Source organism: Ochotona princeps, chromosome 21 (assembly GCF_030435755.1).
Source record: "Ochotona princeps isolate mOchPri1 chromosome 21, mOchPri1.hap1, whole genome shotgun sequence".
NCBI classification, from domain to species: Eukaryota; Metazoa; Chordata; class Mammalia; order Lagomorpha; family Ochotonidae; genus Ochotona; species Ochotona princeps.
The window spans coordinates 13,969,400-13,987,312 of record NC_080852.1 but is presented as its reverse complement, the minus strand read 5'-3'; the positions used below and the strand labels follow the sequence as shown (position 1 = coordinate 13,987,312).

Here is a 17,913-nt window from a genome sequence, read left to right as displayed (position 1 = left end):
CCCCAGCAGAAATAAATGGCTTGCAACGCTGGCGATGGCTAATGGTTTACAGAGCCTTTCAACCTCACTGTCAAAAGCCTTGAACTGCCACAAGGTGAGCAGACACCCAGAGTCATGAATAGCTCAGGCTGCTCAAAGACGTGGAGAAGACAGATGAGTTGTCTTCAGGCTATGCTGGAGAAATAGATGGTCACTTCAGAAGAGCTGTCATGGACATGCAGACAATTGTGTGGCTGCTGATGCCACAACACCAGCTGTGTACCTCAAAGGGTGAACACTAGGTTGTTCTCATTTCCACAGAAAGTGGGTCTTCCAAAACAAGGGCTGTATGCACAAGTAACAAGTGTTGGGAGTCTCATACTATTTCCTCCTTGTATCATCTCTCCTTTGCAGATGAGGAAACGGACACACAGACAGTTAAACAGCACAGGTCAGGTTACACAGTTAGGGACAGCAGCCGTTGAGGAGACTTCTTTCAATGCCAGGCTTATGCTTTTAAATGCAAAAGTTATATAGTCTTATTCAAAGGCCCCTAAACTATGCGGGAACTTCCAAAAGTTTATCACAAAGTATCAGAAAAAGATAAACTGGCTGCAAAAAATCCTCAATCTACGCATGCATTCAAAAAGTTTATAAAAATTAATTAGGAAAAAACTGTGCATGGATTTCAGAAGCCTTTTTCACCAACAAATAATTATCTTTTTATGCCATTTTTCCATGAGCTTTTGAAAGTTTCATCCTATTTGGGGGAATAGCCTGCTCTAAAAGTGTTACAACTACTATTGCATACTATTTTATATGTTCATCTCCTTAGAAAAATTCCCCTGCAACTTCAGGAGAACAGGAATCTATCCTCAGCAAAAGATGGGCCGATGACTTGAATAATCATGACATTAATTAGTAAGGCAGTTTCTTGTCTACAGATTGCATCAGAGTCTACACAGTCAATTCATTGTTCAACATGTTTTGAAGTCTTACTTCAAGTTACAGTTCCTAAACCCTTGCCTATTCAAAGCTATGCATACTCAAAGTAGTGTAAGATTTCTGATGTGGGACGGCGGAGTAAGTCTCCATGGCTTTGTTATAACACCAAGCTTTAGGAGAAAGCTTCACAAGCGGATAATACCTTGACCAAGTTTGCAAATGTTCCCTGACACTAAAGGGTTGTGCTTTCTGGTTTTTAAAATCAGGAGTAGGTAAAAGAGAAATTGAGTTAGAGGCAGAAGAAGTTATAGCCTTTTCTGTCCAAAGAGGACAAGAAAATGGACTTTCAACTTAAAAAGTCCACTAATTTGTTGTTACACGTTGAGGCCAACCTTTCTTCTCCAAGGAATATTTCAAGCTCTACACTTTAAGGATATAGAATTAAGCCACTTTCTCTGTAACTCCAGAGAGCTCTCTGATTCTATGTACGTTCAAAGTTTTTCTAACTGTGTTGTTTCGGCAAATAGGGTCTTGTACCCATCTAAAAGGGGTTCTATTTTGAAGAAAATTGCTTAACGGTCAGACTGACATCTTGGCAGTTCTATAAACTGTTTCACATTTGAATTCTTTTCATTGAAGGCTTATAGGGCAGTCCTACTTTGTTTTTTATTCATTATTCATTCCCAGAAGTCTCCTTGAGTTAGACAATTGAGGGGATGGTGGCGTTGTAGGTCCCTCCAAATTTCAGTGTAGTATTTAATGCAGAGGGGGTAGGGATCCAGGAACCAATAGCTGAAAATAGTTCATAGAAAAGAAAAAGTTGACAAGGATTTTCCAAAACAGGATGCTGTGTGGGTTCTTATTTTAAGGTCACTGGCCCCAAAGGGAAACCTATCACTGTAATTGCTACTGAGAAGCTTCTAGGTAAAAAAAAAAAAAAAAAAATCTGGGCCCTTTACACTGGCATTACTGACTTCCAGGGTGACTGTTATCTTGACAGGTTATTTTTACAATGAAAGTTACATACAAGACGAAAAAAGAATTTGATTTTTATCCTTATAGAGCATTGAAACCATAAAAACTCAAGGTCTTTCAGGCAGCTTCTTATTAAAAAAAAATCACATGAGTGTACAAATTTGGAAAGCTCAGTGAGGCACAGAGAGAAGGATCTTTCATTCCCTGGGTCACTACCCAAATGCCTGTAACAGCTGGGGCTCAGGCCATGCCAAAATCAGGAGGCAGGAGTTCCATCTGTGTCCTGCATGTATACAGCAGGAACCCCAGCACGTGGCCCATCACCTGTTGTTTTCCTAGGTTCATGAATAAGCCGCTGGATCAGGGGAGTGAGGGTAGAGGGGACTAGAACCAGGTACTGATTTATGGAACGTGGACAGCCCCAAGCCAGTTTAACCTGCAGTCACCCATGCTAGGGCTCCTTTCTCTCTCCCTCCATATATGTCTCCAAAATGACTGATTCCATCCACGTCTGTCCAGTTTCTCCCTTGCCATTGCTTTTCCTTGCCTACAAGGCCCCAAGCACCCAAGCGCTAGTCCCCTCGCTTTATTCTTCGTCCTCTTTAATCTATTATCCACAGAGGTCACGCAGCTTTCTACAGCATGAATCGGATTATATGGTCTCCTGGCTGAGGTCCCTGTAGCTTCCCAAAGCCAACTGAATGAAATGCAGATCCTTTTCTCGTGTCTCACCAAGTCCTCCTTGGTTTGATCCTACCACTTTCATTTGACTTCCTCCTCTGCTCCGTGGGCACACACGCTCCAGCTCGGCTGGCATTCTCAGCTTCGGACTCCTGCCACTCACTCCTCTGCATCCACCTGCAGGCTTGGAGCACTAAGCCTGGAGATCTGTGTAGGGGACTGCTTGTCACTATCAGAACCCTGCTGTAGAGCAGCTCTCCAGTCCACCTGTAACTGTGCGATCACACTTGACTCACACAGTCCAGCTTCCTGGTACTGCTAAATCCTATCACTCTATAACTGCCTTATCTGTGTATTATGCATATTCTTTATGGTTGTTATTTGTTTACTGTCTCTGTTTCAGAGACCTGTTCCAGCTTCTCAGTCTCTCCCAATTCTAGCACCGTATGTGGTCCTCTGCTCAATAAACACCTTCCCGATCCGAGACCCAACGTGCAGTTTCTGGAGTCAGTTTCACCCTGAAGGCTGCAGGAAAGGCTGCTGAGGCTGAGGGGAGGGGCGGCCTGGCCTTTGTTTTTATCACCACTCCTGCTGCAGTGACTATTTAACAGCTCTTGATCCTTGGTCAGCTCCGTGATTTATTGGTGAGCTGCCAGGTTCAGCTCCAACTCACAGCTGCCTTGCTCAGCGTGGAGAACAAGGTTCCACTGTGCCACCTTGTGTCCTGACTTCCCATCACAACGAATCAGCTCTCATTGCAGCACTACCTGGTAGTGCAGAGAGCAACCCAGAACCTTAGCACACCCCAGCCCCAGTCAAAGGAGGTCTTAGCAGAGATTCCTTGAGAATTTAAATAAGATTTCAAAAGGCCTTCACAGCTTTCCTTACAGCAGCCACTTTCATCAAAATGCTTAGTTTAAAGCCCCCTCCCCTCAAAGCTGAAACTTTCCCCACAAAGAAGCAAATATGCACTGATACAGAATATTTCAGGGCCCTCTCGAGACACGCTCTTGAATCTCTGGGGACTTCTAACAGCCCGAGTCACATAACAACGATTCTTTGGGAACAGTTTTGTGAACCAGGAGGAAATTTTCCAGCTTGTTCTGTAAGCACATCCTTTATCTGACAATTTTGTCAAACTTTATTACAGAACAGTTTAGTTGCAACCGGGGCCACACCCAGCACAATACTGAATTCTATTCCAATCTCTTAAATTTAGAAAAACCATATTAGCCTTGGGTCTGGCGTGATAGCCTATTGGCTAAGGTCCTTGCCTTTCCCACGCTGGGATCCCATATGAGCACCGGTTTGTGTCCCAGTAGCTCTGCTTCCCATCTAGCTCCCTGCTTGTGGCATGCGAAAGCAGTAGAGGATGGCCCAAAGCCTTGGGACCCTGCACCTGTGTGGAGACTCGGAGGATGCTCCTGGATCCTGGCTTTGGATTAGCTCAGCTCGGGCTGTTGCAGCCACTTGGGGAGTGAATCAACGGATGGAAGATCTTCCTCTCTGTCTCTGTCTCTCTCACTCTGTCTCTCTCTCTCTCTCTCTCTCTGTATATCTGATTTTCCAATAAAAATAAATAACAAATAAACCTTAAAAAAATGATATTTGCCTTAAAAGCACAGGTCATGGTTAATAATGGCCAGATGTTTCGACTTCAGCATCCTGTAGTATTGCACTAATCAAAGTGTGTGGAAGTCATACCCCAAGAAGTCATTTACAGAGGGGTGAGCTTTTTCCAGAGACCATTGCACTTTAGATACACAGCCCCATTCATTTTCAATGAAGACATTAAATATCATTGAAATCCTCTATGTGCAAAGTATCTGAAATGGCCTAAGTGACTATGCTCATCACAGAGGGAAGCAAATTATATCCATGGCCGTTGGGAAACAGGTGAAGCTGAGGTTTGCGCAGTTATCAGATTTCAGGTTTCAGTGGGTCAGTATTGCTCCAAATATGTGGAGCAATCAGCTCCTTCCCGCATCCCCACCCCCACACACACATTGTACCCCCATCAGGATGTGTCTCAATTAAAAATAACTGCTACAGGTCAAGTGCATTTAAGGTGGAGAAAAGATCCTTGACTATGAGGACATTTAATGACACCCTTTAGCTGGGAACACAGCACTGCGCCAATGGTAGCAAACTGTAAGTAGGAAATTAAATACACCCTGACCCAATACACCCTGATCCTCTTGGTAAGCCCACCTTTCTAATAAATGAATAATTTTTTTTTAAAAAAAGAAGAGGTGTCTAAACTAAACCCAGGTAACAGCTGGGCACAAAGCCATTGTAGTGTTGCCACCAGTAGCAACATTCTTAAGGACTCAAAACTATTTCTGAAAACACTAAGGTTCTGCCAACAAGATTTCTGAACCAAAGAGGATTATGTTCACAGACAGGGGAAATGATTATTATCTGAGCACAAACACAAACAGAGAAAATATCAGGCAAGGTGCAAGTTGGAGAACATTTTAAAATCTCTAGGTGATAATGCAAAGACGGATTATGTAAGACTTACGCGAATACTAAATCTCAGTGAAGCTGATGTGGTGCAGCATGTTAAACTGCTGCTCATGAAGCCAGCACCCAATATGGGAGTGCTGGTCCAAGTCCAACTGCTCCATTTCTGATCCAGTGCCCTGCTAATGTGGCTGAGAAAGCAGTGGAGAATAGCCCAAGTTTTTGGGTCCCTGGTTCTCATGCAGGAGACTAGAGTTGCCTTCTAGATTCCTAGCTTCATTCTGGCCCAACTCTGGCTGTTGCAACCATTTGGGGAGCGAACCAGCAGTTTTTATCTCTATCTTCCTCTGTCTCTGCTTTTCAAATAAATAAAGTCAATCTTCTATTTACAAAAAAAAAAAGATTGTGTGACTTAATCTGAAGGAAATTAACATGGAAAACGTTACATGCAATAAACTTTCTTCAGATAGTATTTAGAAAATGCTCAAAATCAAACAATGTTTGGCATAGAGGGTGGAAAATTAACTCTTACAAAAAGAGAAACTCAATGTAGTAAGCCTGAAAAATTAATATAAGAGAAGCTATCATCATAATATGCCTCACAGTATGGAATTTTCACATGGGAAGAATCATCTGACATTGTTGGCAACTAATAAATTAATTTTCAGAAAAAACCAAAGTCAGAATAGAAAATAACTCCAAAGTTAAGCAAAAGAAAACAATTCTGAAGACACTGGGTACTTAAAAAAAAAAGAACAAACTAAGCAAAAAAGAAGGAAAAGAAGCCAGTTACATGGAACTTGGGACTAGGGATGGTGAAGAAAAATTTCTACCAAACGAGTTTCTGTGCCTTCACACTTGCTGTCCTTGGATTTCAAACTGATGTATAGGAAGAAGGCCATGGCTAAGACAAGAGGAAATGGCAGGCCTATGGCAAGCTGTAAGTACTGACTCCAGATACGTTCAGTCAAATTTGAAACTGTTTGTTATCTATTACTGTTGGAGAAGTAGAGAGAGAAAAAGAGCGAGACATATGAAGAGACAATGCCCCTCTGCTGGGTCTTTCCTTAAGTGATGACTGCAAAGGCTGACGCTCAATGATGTTTCCTATGTGGATGGCAGGAGCTCAGTTACTTGAGCCATGACTACTGCTTCCCATGGTCTGCCCTTGCAAGAAGCTAGAGTCAGAGCCAGACCTGGGAATCGAACCCAGCAACCCCTACCAGGCTCAACACTCCTAACACTCATTCTTTAACACTGTTTTTAAATAGATTGTTTAAAAGAAAATACAGGAGTGGGTTCTGCTAACCATTGTCCAAGAACTGCCAGTTGGCAACTCTAAACCCCTTCCATACAGCCAAGCCCAACTCTGGTCGAGAAGATCTCAGAAGTAGACTTGTAGCTATTTCTGGAGGCATTTTTGGATGTCACAGGAAACAGCTATCTTAATGGCGCTGAGTCCCAGGAAGCTGTTAAGCATCATACAACATACAGGTTGGACTCTTGCAACCAAGAACTATCTGGGGCCCGGCGGCGTGGCCTAGTGGCTAAAGTCCTCACCTTGAACGCCCCGGGATCCCACATGGGCGCCGGTTCTAATCCCGGCAGCTCCACCTCCCATCCAGCTCCCTGCTTGTGGCCTGGGAAAGCAGCTGAGGATGGCCCAATGCATTGGGACCCTGTACCCACGTGGGAGACCTGGAGGACGTTCCTGGCTCCCGGCTTCGGATAGGCACAGCACTGGCCGTTGCAGCTCACTTGGGGAGTGAATCATCGGACGTAAGATCTTCCTCTCTGTCTCTTCTCCTCTCTGTATATCTGACTTTGTAATAAAAATAAATAAAATAAATAAAAAAAAAAACCATCTGACTCAGTAAGGCAAATGTGAGAAGATGCTCCATGATCACCTCTCAAGCTCCCTGTGACCTCTCTTTGTCCAAATCTGTGCCACACAGCAACTCAGACTACTTGTTGCTGCTGGTAAAGCCTACATGTTAGTCTTACCTTCCTAATGAGACTGCGAGGCCTCTATTTGTTCTCTTCTGATTTCAGAGCTGTGCACAAGGAGTGTCCCGAGTTCTTCATTAACACAAGAAATGTGTCCAATGGGAAATGACACAGTTCGTATCCACTGGTTCACTGCCCAGAGACCCACAATATCCAGGGTCAGGCTCGGGTCGTAGTCAGGAGCTGGGCACTTCATCTAGGTCTCTCACTTGAGTAGCCAGAACCCAATCATCCGAGCCATCACTAGCTGCTCACAGAGCTTTTACTGGTGGGAAGTGGGTTCTAGAAGCTGCAGCTGGACAGAACCCAGTACTCTGACACGGGAACTTGTGTGTCTGAACTACTAGGCCAAATATCTACTCTAAAAGCCCTCTCCTTTGATTCCACATTTCTCTCCTGCCCTGCCCTCAAGTCAGTTTCATATGTTAGCAAAACTCCTTGAACGTTTCTGAGTCATGAACCCACCTCCAGGCTGACTGCATCCTGCGCATGGCGTGGGCCTGGCTCTCCAAACAGCCTGATACTCCCTGCCTCCACCTCTAGAGGCAACTTTTGGGTTCTATTATGCCACCTTTTCCTGTTCTTTCTTCTGTATACAGGTAGCTGCTACCTAGTCAGATCCTGCATGGTGGGTTAGGAGTCTGTTCTAGCCCCTTCTTTATTCTTTTTCACTTTTTCCCTTAAGCACCCTCACTACGTTTCATGGCAATAAGCACCATCCACTAGTGTCTCTGTGAAAGTGAGTTACAATGGGAAATACATTTAGGAACACATACATGCATATATAAATCTATACACATGCATACACACAAACTTTGCAGGAGGAAAATACTTATTTCTACCCAGGATGTTAGACTCAAATACTCTCTATTCTATTTTAGTTTTAAGAAAAACACCAGGTGCAGCCCACGACATGGATTTCACAGCCGCCTAGTAAGGATCACGGTCTACAGTTTGCAGAAAGCTCGCTGATTGAATAATGGCTCTGTTTATTTCTGTTTCCCTCAGTTCACTGCCGCCAGCTCCTGACACCTTACTATGCTTCCACTTCACTTGGATGTCAATGGGAAATTTATAAGCAATATGTCTGAAAAGAGACACATGATTCCGAAGTGTAAGTTTGCCCACCCATCCTCGAGTATAAAATCTTCGTAAAGATTTTGTGTAGGTTAAAAACTTAAGGGTCTTATGAGTGCTTATGAAGGACTAGACTATTGTAATAATATGGGGAATTACAGGGGGTGGGAATTTGGGGGAGGTGGGATATCCTAGACCCTATGGAATTGTACCATAAAATTAAAAATAAAAAATGTAAAAACAAACAAACAAAAAACCACTTAAGGGCCATTCTGTCTTGTCTCTTCTCTTTTCCTTTCCTTTTTCAGCCAACCAAGCACATTATAGCCCAGGTAGCACATGTTTTCTGGAAAACAAACCATCTAGTTGTTTGTCCATCATCTGCTACAAGAGTATAAAAGTAGGGATATAGATCCTACAATCCATGAAGGCTTAAATATTTCTAGTTGTCTTTTGTAAAGAAAACATTTGCCTACCTCTAGTCCTCATCCCCTGCCTAGGACCGGATTCACATCCCAGACTTTAACACATCCCAGATTCCTGGCTTTCCTCCATGCCCACTGGTACCACTTTAGTGTAGTCCCAAGTGCCAACTATCCTTGAACAACCATTGCAATAGTCTTTATAGAATTTGCTCCTTCATCCTGGTTTCCTTCAATGTATCACATTTACACCAGAAGGATCATCTGGGAATTTTAACGAGAGCAGGTCCCTTCACTGCGAGGCAGTACACTGAGGATGAAATGCTCTCCAGTCCTTGACCTTCACTTGCCTGGGGACACTGCTCTCCCTTTCACTTCCCTGTGTCAGATGCCCCTTCCTGCTGGAGTACTGTTCCCTCTACTCTGGCTCCCTGTGCCTCACTGCCTAATCTGGAGGAGCCCTCTCACCCTCATCCCGCCACATCCACACACGTGACCTGCTCTGCTTGTTTTGTGGCACCTGTCTCCGGCTGTTGTTTTCTTGTCCATCTGTTTACTGATGCCCTTCCCCACTTCTCCTACGGAAAAAACAAAAGTTCATAAAATCTGGAGTTGGTTGGCATTGAGTATACAGGATTCATTTCTATTCCCAGGGAAGCCTGGGTAATGCCTGGTGCAGGGTGTTCATGAATTTAACCCTCCAAAAGTGACTAAAAACAAGTTATTTACAGTCAGTTTTATCTCATCGAAGTGCAGCCTGTCTTATCTCGTAAATTGGCAGCCTGTCAATCATGGCACTGGAACGCCCTCTGCCTTCCAGGAAGAACAACTGTCTTTAATGAGAATCATAAAACACACACATTCTTAAGAATTAACACACACAAGAATGTACCTCAGTGCAATAAACCTGCCTTCCAAAAGTTTCTACTGCCTTGCAGAAAACAAGGAGAAGCTTCACAGGCATGAACCGCTTCGCATTATGAAAATAATCAAAATAAAACTCAGATCATTCTATCAAACCTTAAACATGAACTCTAGAGCAAGTACATGAAGGTTGCTTAGCTTTAAGAATGAGGAGAACATGGGGCCCAGTGCAATAGCGTAGTGATTAAAGTCCTTGCCTTACACGTGCGGGGATCCCATATGATCACCGGTTCTAATACTGGCGGCTCCACTTCCCATCCAGCTCCCTGCTTGTGGCCTGGGAAAGCAGTCGAGGACGGCCCAAAGCCTTGGGACCCTATGCCCACATGGGAGATCCAGAAGAGCTCCTGGCTCCTGGCTTCGGATTGGCTCAGCTCGGGCCGTTGCAGTCACTTGGGGAGTGAACTATCGGACGGAAGATCTTCCTCTCTGTCTCTCCTCCTCTCTGTTTATCTGCCTTTCCAATAAAAACAAATAAATCTTTAAAAAAAAGGAAATGGAATGAGAACAGAAATGCTTAAATAAAGAAGAGTAACTTAAGTTGTGAAAGGGAAGAGTAATTTTAAAGTGTTACATAACCAAAGAACTAAAAGAGAAATATTTTTGTATTAATCTCCTCTCCTGCTGTAGCTGAAGTCATCTCAAAATATAACTGCGAACTAACATTCTACAAAGAATTTTTAAATAAAGTCCTTGATAACTTTAAACCGTGGCAATGAACCAAAATAGCAACTTAAAACTGCATCCCTACCAGAGGCCAGAAAGCTCCTTAATAGCAACTCAAATGCCATCCTGTTTAGCACTGTGCAAGTGCTAAGAAGTTGGCTAATTTTAACTGTAACAAGTTTTCAAAAACTTTTTTATTTGATTTGAAAGTTAGAGACCACAAAACAGATGGAAAGAGACCTCAGGCCTGCTGTCAATACTGGAGCTGGACAAGACTGAGCTAGGAGCTGCCGCTTAGTCTGAGATTCCCGAGGGTGGCAGGCACTAGACCCAAGACCATGACCTGCTGTCTCCGAGGAGGAACATCAGTAGCTTGCTGATTCAGAAGTGGAGTAAACAGGAACCCAACAAAAATCGGAGAGTTCCGATGTGGGGCGGAGGTGGGGGGGACAAGTGGTATTTTAACTGTTACACTATATGGTCATCCACGAAAACCTGAACAAATAAGGAGACTGGAAGCCGAATAGTGGAGGTGACACTGGTCTTAACTTTCAAAACTGAGGGATGTAGGTAAAAGTGGAGATTGCCCCTCAGTGCTTTACACATCTCACGCTCCTTGAGCTATCTGATGCCTAATCAACACACGTAAGGCTGCTCAGCAGTGCCTGCACTCAAAGAACTTACTGAGCAAGTGTAATTTTTTGTAACTATCTAGGTAAAAACAAACACTCATTAACCATGAAGCTTTATATATGTTTTATTCAACAGTGTAAGAATTAGAGAAGGAGTAAAAGAAAGGATACTTGGTATCTCACTTTCGAGAGTAAAATGACTAAACTGTGTGGTCCAACAGTACTTTCTGTGATGATGGAAATGTTTCCCCACCTACTCTCTCGTTTGTATCCGCTGATTACTTGAGGCTGCTGGGCACTAGAAATGTAGCCAGGTAGATGGAGCAAGAAGCTACACCTTAAATTCCATTTATTTTTTAAATTTATGGGATAGCTGTTCCTTTACTAGATTCTGTAGAACATACTTTAGGTCCAACGTGGTGCACTAACACATTTCTCTAGTATCTTGGCCTTGAAAGAGGACACCGTCTTAGTAAGCAAGAAGACCTGGGCACACATTCAGGCTCTGCCAACCTTTAGCTGGGCTGTGAAGAGTGGTTCATCTCCTGCTACCTGCTTCTTCACTTACCATGATAAGTGCTCATACTTCAGAAAGTTCTCTTAAGGGTTAGAGTTTAAGAAAACACAGTGACTTGGGAGCCCCATACAGATTCCGCTTGGGAAGCCCATTTCAATAATCAGAGTGCCGTGGTTCAAGTCCTGGCTACACTTCTGATGTAAGCTTCCTGCCAGTTCTCTCACAAGGAGGAATGAAGTGATGGCTAGAGAGCTAGGGGCCTGCCACTCGTGGAGCTCTAGATGGGGTCTTGGCTCCCAGCTTTAGCCTAAGCATGAACCAGCAGATGAAAGTTATTTTTCTCTTCTCTCTTTCCTTATCTTCCTCTCTCTCTCCTTTCCAAATAAATAAAAGAGAAATTAAAAAAAATTTTTAAAAAGAAAACTGTATAGTGTCCAGTGCAATGGGCTAGTGGCTAACTGCTCACTTTGCATGGCCAAGATCCCGTATGGGTGCCAGTTTATGTCCAGCTACTCCACTCCCCATCTAGTTCCCTGCTTGTAGCCTGGGAAAGCAGTAGAGGATGGCCCCAAGCCTTGGGACCCTGCACCCATGTGGGAGACCCAGAAGAAGCTCCTGGCTCCTGGCTTCAGATTAGCTCAGCTTTGGCCATTGCAGCCACTTGGGAGTGAACCAGCAGACAAAAGATCTTTCTATCTCTTCTTCTCTTTGTAAATCTGCCTTTCCACTGAAAATAAAATAAACCTTTAAAAAAAGAAAAGAAAAATAATGGTCTTGCATTATATCACGCAATGTACACATGTATTTTGGAATACCTAAAAAGTGCCAGGCAATATTTTAGGTAATGGGAATAGAGTAGTGATTAAGATCAGTAAGCTCAGATAAGGCTCATAGTAAGTATATGAATCTTACTTGACCTGCACTGAGATTTGTTACCTACTCACGGAACTTAAAAAAAAATTATAAGTTTTGAATTGCAACAAGCTTTGAGTAGCACATACAGGTATAAACTGTTCTACTTTACTATATATTATACTCTTATTATAACATCTTATCTATGTCCAATTCATAAATTAAGCTTTATCATAGATGAATATATGTAGGAAAAAAATGGTAGACTCATGGTAGACTATGGCTGTTCAGGGATCTGCACCAGCTGTTGCCTCAGGCATCCAATAGGAGTGTTGGGACACATCTCTCTTTCCCCTTCACTCCCTGCACACCTGACAAGGGGGAACTGCTGTGTAAGCGCCAGAAGGAAAAAAAGGATGGTGGTGGCGGCTTCTTTATTTTATGTGTGGTGGGCAGAGTGAATCTCAGATGAAAGGACCCTCTGGCAGAGGCTGGAAGGATGTGAGTGAGGTAGCACAGGGATTCCGCATGGAGGAGCGAAAAAAGCCAGTGGAGGACACTGTGAACGATGAGGAGTCACTTGGACACCAAATGTGACTTGATCCAATTTACTTTAAATCATTAAGGCTGAAGGATAGACTGCAGGAAGCACTGAACACCACCAAAAGGGCATTGCAAGGCACGGGACAGAAGCGGGAGGCAAACGAAGTCAGGGCATCCTGAGAAGGGTGAGTCGGCAGCAACTGCTGATGGGAATGTGCTGTGAGACACCAGCGTGACTGGGGTATCACTCTAGAAGCAACCAAAACTCCTTTTTCTGGGACTCTGCTGCTCAACTGAAGACATTTCAGCAGAGGAACACTTAAGTGGTATGATCTGTAGTTCATTCTCCCATCCAAGGCCAGAGAGCAAAGAGAAGAGAGAAGTCTCCTCACCAGAGCTTTACTCCCTGGCACACAGCTCACTGTGGTGCTATTCTGATGGCTCTGCATCATTTCAAGGAAGGAGACACAGAAACGTGCATACACACACACACACACACACACACACACACACACACACAGAAAGAGAGAAACTGATACAAATTATGTGCTTCACTGATGATATAAGAAACCAAATATCACTAGTACATTTTAATGGGAATTGCATGGCATCAATTTGCTTAGACTTCAGACTCTATCATCCCTTTAAGGGTGATAGATACTCCTTAAAGGTTATAATTGGGGGTAGTTTCTTGCCTATAAGCCAAGAGGCTGTTCTGTATAGGATCAGGCGTGCCCAGTCTCTGGAGTCAGAATTCCTGGATTTAAACCTTGCTCAGCCAGTATTCAGCTTCATGGGTTACGAGTAAATCACTGAACCTCTCTGGGCCTCAGCCTCTGCTTCTCTATAATGGGGCTAAGAACCCTACAAATATAAAATGTTTGGATCTGTGCCGACAATTGTGGAACTATCTGCTGTTTTTATTAACAGTGATATACATATTTTTCCAATCAAATCATATTTTTTCCTCTCATTGTGTACTAAATTTAGCTCTGAGTTTTTGATGCCTAAAATAAAAACTATTTTTTCTTTTATTTTTCCTGAAATAGGAGCTAAGAACCATTACTTTCATTTCACAGAAGGTGGTCATGAAGATGGGTTGCTGAGTGCTTTTACTTACATATGTGTCAAGGGTGTGTGTACTTGTAATGTTTTCACCAAGCCTCACATACAGGCTTGGCGACAGGACAGCAGTACATGTAGATCATGATTTTCAAAGTTAATTTTTGCCTTTTAATTCTCCTAATCATAGCTCTAGAGTCATGATGTATATCTATAAACCATGTGGTTACTTTCCATTGTGATTTTTAGGATCAGCTTCCCTTGCCTTTCCCAGACCATAAGCAGAGAGGAGGATCGGAAATAGAGCAGTAGGGACCTGAACCAGTGCCTGTGGGGCATGCCAGCATGGCAGACAGTAGCGTTAGCTGCTATAATGCCAGCCTCTCAAAATAACTTCTTAAAGACTGTCAGAGCTGTGAATAGGTTGCCAATCACCAAAATAGACAAGACCCTTAAAAGAAAGGGACAGAGGTAGTTATATTACCTACTTGTAATACCTCTTTTATAAAAATGTGAAAAACCTTTACAGGACATATATTCTCTGCGTTTAAAAAAAAATCTTAATCTCTGTAGATTACCACTGATGTCAGATAACAAGCACCTGAATGGAAGTACTATGTTAAAAACAAACAAAAAACTGGCAGTAAACATTTAGATTACAGCTGAAGCAGCCACACAACTTACACCAGAGTGTCATGCTTCCAAATCCGGGCTGTTACATGGACACTGGAAAGACCAAAGAAGGCTCAAGTACTTGGGTCCCTGCCACCCATATGGGAGATCTATATTAGGCTCCCAGCTCTCAGCTTGGCTCAGCCCTGACCAATGTGGTCGTTTGGGGAAAGAACCCGTGGTTTGGGCACTCACTCCCTTGTTTGCTCGCTCTCTCTCTGGTTTTCTCGCAAACAAGTGATGATGATAATGGTCATTATCGAGAGATACCAACAGCAGTGATGTCCTGAATGTACAGCAAAGGAAAAGCAAGGAGGATGCAGGATGAGAAGACCAGGAGCAAGGCACAGGAAGAATGTGCTGTTATGGTCCCATGGATGACATCCATGCAGAAGACTTCTGAAACATGAGCAACGGTCCCAGCCACTCAGGTGCATGGCTGAACAGACCCCAACCTTCAAGTTTGATCCAGAAAGTGGTCTGAACTCAGGTTACAAATGACATTCCACCTTCGCCTTGCTTTCTACAGTGGAGAGAGAAGAATGGACTAAAAATATCAAAAATGAAACGTACAGGATCTTGATGCAAACAAGTATCAAATCTGAACTGGAAGATTTGGAATGAAAAGACACTTTCCTTAAAGCATAGAAATCTTTGTTCTCGTGTTATGAATGCTTGAGATTCATAAACAGTGCAGGAGTTAAAACAGAAATGAGATTCATTAGAAAGAAATGAGCTAGCTGACCACTTGCTTTCTCATTTAACCTAGGTACTGTCTGTTCCTTCATCAAACCTCACTACACCCCACCATAGAGGAAAGATGATTAAATGTTAGCCCTGGTTCAAATAACTAGTAGACAGCAGAAACAAAATATATTTATATGCTTTCCAGAAAGATAAATATGAGCTGGTGCTAGCCTACCAACTGTGTATGTATGAACTTTCTATCCTATACATAAATCACACACAGGCATATGGCGTATTTTGAAGACTGCTGATATTACAGTGATTTTAAACTACTCCAGTTCTGATAGAAACTTTGTAGATGTTGACTAACGTGCCAATTTACTCTGGATCTCGGCATATGAATGTTATAAAGTGTAACGGTATTAACAAAAATGATATCTTGAGAATTAAGAAAGAATGCAAACAATTTCAAAATCAAGGGGTATGCTTCTAAATTAGTAGTTGGCTAATTTGAGCAAATGCATCACACTAGGGTACTAGGAAGTGCTGTTAATCAGTAGGTTGTGCTTAGACTTTCTTTCCTTTTTTTTTTTAACTCCCTTAAAAGTGAATCTAATAGAGGTGAAAATTTCTGCATGTCGTGGATAACAAATGAAGGGGTAAAGAGATTACACCAAAGTGCAAGGTAGTTTGTGACCACCAGAGGAGCAGCATCCGATCCAGAGATGTGCTCCACACACCAAGAATGGTCCAACTGGTCATAGGTTGTTAGCCACAGAAATCAACAGTGAGCCAAAACTCGGTGTTCTTCGGGGGGAAGCAGAGTAGAGCACTGGACTGGAGGCTGAGAAGTCAGGGTGAACTTCTCAGTCCTGCCATGAGCTGGCCCTTTTCTGCCTCAGGGAAAGAGTAAAAATGGATGAGGTGCAAGCAGCTCTGGAAGTGCTTTGCTGACCAGCGATGCACCTCTAAGGGAGCTGGGCATCACCAGACACCACTGCAGCCACCATCACCATTCTCAGGTCAGGTCATTTCCCACTGTGCTTTGGTCACTGCACAAGGGCCAATCATCTATCAAGAGATCTAAGTGTAAGAAGAGACTTCAAAACTGTATGGGTGCAATCCACATTGCTCAAAGTAAAATCCTAACAGTGGCTTCTCCAGCCTCCCAGGAAGGGTTGATTGAGCACTTCGATTCACACCGACGGTTGCTCTCAATTTGGAACTTCCTTCTAACAATCCAAGTCCTGGGAGTATTATGGGGCAGGAGATAGTGCTGATAGGTATGGATTAATGCAGCAGTCTATGGGGCCAGCATGGTGGCTTAGCATGCTAATCCATCTACAGTGTTGGCATCCTGTCCAGCTTGGAAAAGCAGAGGAGGATGGCTCAGGTTCTTGGAACCCTGTACTCACATGGGAGACCTGGAAGAAGCTCCTGCCTCCTACCTCCTACCTTTGGATCAGCTCAGCTCTGGCCATTGCAGGCATTTGGGGAGTGAACTAGCAGATAGAAAATCTTTCTCTCTGTCTATCCTTTCTCTGTAAATCTGCATCTCAAATAAAGATGAATAAATCTTAAAAAAAAAAACTACAGTAGTCTAATGTCTCAAGAATAAGAATACTGAAGTTCTGTTAGATTCTAACCACTCCTTTAGGATGTACAGTGAGCTATGCTTTTTTTTTAAGACTTATTTATTTTTATTGGAAAGTCAGAGAGGAGAAGAGAGAGAGGAAGATCTTCTATCCATTGCTTCACTCCCCAAGCAGCTGCTACGGCTGGAATTGTGCCAATCCAAGGCCAGGAGCCAGGAGCCTCCTCTGGGTCTCCCACATGGGTGCAGGTCCCAAGGTCCTGGGCCATCCTCAACTGCCTTCTCAGGCTACAAGCAGGGAGCTAGATGGGAAGCAGGACTGCTGAGACATGAACCAGTGCCCACATGGGACCCCAGCACATGCAAGGCAAGGATGTTATCCACTAGGCTACCATGTTGGGCCCAAGGTATGCTTTCTAATATGACTGCTAGAGCTGCTGTTCTTGAGAGCATGAATCATCACAATACATTTCAATATGTATCCATTCATAAATACCAAAACAGAACCAGGTGTGGTGTTAAATGTTGGGGATAACCTGGCAAGATATGCAGACATGGCAATGTGGAACTGATATTCTAATGAAAGAAAAAGATTGGTAAACAAATATAAAAAATAACGCCTTGTGATAATAATGTTGTGATAAAGGACATCACAATGGGAAGAGAAGGAACAAGTGACCTGGAAGTGTCAAAGGCATATTTTAGATACAGCAACCATCAAGGCCTCTCAGAGGAGGCCACCTGAATGAGATGGAGCCAAGCAGAGAAGTCTAGGCTGGGGGAACAGGAAGTGCAAAGCTCTGAGGCAGGAAAGGACTTGAAGCACTAAAAGAACTTCAGAGAAGGCACTGTGGCTAATGCAAAGAGAATATGGCTGGGAGTATGGACAAGGGTCACATTTGGCAGATTGTGTAGGACAGGTACAAGGGATTCAAGGAATAAACATTGTGAAATCTCACAGTTTTAATAAGACTGAGTATGCTTTATATTTGTAAGCACAATTCTAACGGTACATGAACCCCAGAATATGTAAACTGTAAAGCTTAGTGCACCTGTCTACACCATATTCATTTCGGTTTGGAGAAATTCAAAAGGCAATGCGAATGCATTTCCAAAAATGGAAATAAAAACTTTCATAAAGGAATAGACATTCGACTCTAAAGACACCTTAAGACGAGAGCATAAGACATGGATTCAAGACATAAAACTATC

The 17,913-nt window shown here is 43.1% G+C and overlaps 1 protein-coding gene across 34 annotated transcripts in view; it reads right to left on the bottom strand.

The window, feature by feature from the left end:
• Positions 1 to 17,913, bottom strand: part of MAGI1 (membrane associated guanylate kinase, WW and PDZ domain containing 1) — a 602,787-nt gene that overhangs the window by 48,127 nt on the left and 536,747 nt on the right. The gene's annotated exons all lie outside the window — the stretch shown is intronic.